The following is a 1,493-nucleotide window of genomic DNA, read 5'->3' on the forward strand; positions in this document are numbered from 1 at the left end:
AAAATCGCACCAAGTCGTGAAGTTACCCTGCAAAGAGATTTTTTTGTAACCCTATTGGATATTCCTTGAATGACTAAAAGAACAATGTACAGTATGCGTCGATTGCAAAAACGGAGTTTAGTCTTGATCGAATTTAGTAAACTGAAGTTACTATCTTTTAGACTAACATGTCGAAGACTACCCCCATTTCAAACAGTAACTTCATTCACTTACGTTGTGGGTCTAGGTAAATGGCAACGTTGCATTTTCGTTTAACATTGGGCGCATAAAGAATGTACAGCTCAAACGGCTTGTTCCATTAAAAAAATCATTCACTTTAGTTTGAAAATATCATATTTAGATATGACTTTTCCTCTTACATTTTGTTGTAACAGAGTTACCCTATGTAAGGGGACTTTAGAGACACATACATAAACCCATCTTTGATTACAATTATTTGATGCAAAGGTGAGCTTAAAAAAACTGATAAAATTTATTTTTATATGGGCCATCCTAGTAACTATTAACTTCGGCGCTTCACGATTCGTCTTTTAGCTTTTAAAATACACACCCATGTCCCTGTAAGAACTCGGAATTCTTACATTCGTAAACACTGGATCGTTTTCATTTAGGTCTATTGGAAATACAGTACACTTTGTTATATTCGTGTAGAAAAAAATGGAATTTTACCAGTCTACTTAACATTTAAGTAGTTTTAAAATGAAATGAAATGAAATCATTTACGGTCCGGAAATGAAATCAGTTTTACGTCCCACGGATATGCCGGTTAGGCTAAAGGAGCCGGTGATGAGAAATGAATGCGATGGTAGAATGAAGAAAGTGGGAGCAAACGGGAGAACCCCTAGAAAAATCATTTTGTCCACCATAAAGTCCACACGGCGCGAGCTGGGATCGAACCAGGGACCCCGAGCACGGGAGGTGAACGCTCTACCACTGAGCCACCGCGCCCCCTAAGTAGTTTTAAGACGATAATGGACTATTGAAATTTATTTATGTCTTTTCGATACGTAAGGTTCAAGCGAGGTAGGAAGGGAAAAAGATTCGGGCCTTTCCTGAAGGTGCCATCCTTGCCTTTGTCTGGTGTGCCTAAGAAAAAAACTAGAAAAAATTATCAGAATGATCGAACGAGAAACGGATGATCCGATGATCGATTTATCAGGAGATTCAAATCCACAATCTATTGAATGCTATACCGAAATTCTACCACTGAGCTACGGCGGCTCAGTAAATAATGTGCTGTTGAAAAGACTTGTTACACTATTAAGAACCATAATGATAATGGGTAGGCCTATTCTACCCGAAGGCAGATCTTGGCCTGAAGGTCTCAGAGCTAGTAGAACCGATGGTGATATGCCATTGCCTTCAAACACATGACAATGTCGTCCTAAGGATAAAACCTAGAGTTTAACGTGGGTTCCTAATCACTTGTGTCCCCGCTGGGATCCCAACAGGGATACATTGCTATTAAGAACAATAGAAACATAAATTTAGGA

General features: G+C 38.9%; 1 non-coding gene across 1 annotated transcript; it reads right to left on the minus strand.

Annotated features, from left to right (window-relative positions):
* Window positions 1–876: 876 nt before the first annotated feature.
* Window positions 877–948, minus strand: TRNAG-CCC (transfer RNA glycine (anticodon CCC)). The gene has a single exon. It is a non-coding gene; the product is annotated as a tRNA-Gly (tRNA).
* Window positions 949–1,493: the final 545 nt, after the last annotated feature.

The sequence above is a fragment of the Thermobia domestica genome, chromosome 5, assembly GCF_964235325.1.
Source record: "Thermobia domestica chromosome 5, izTheDome1.hap1.1, whole genome shotgun sequence".
Taxonomy (NCBI): domain Eukaryota; kingdom Metazoa; phylum Arthropoda; class Insecta; order Zygentoma; family Lepismatidae; genus Thermobia; species Thermobia domestica.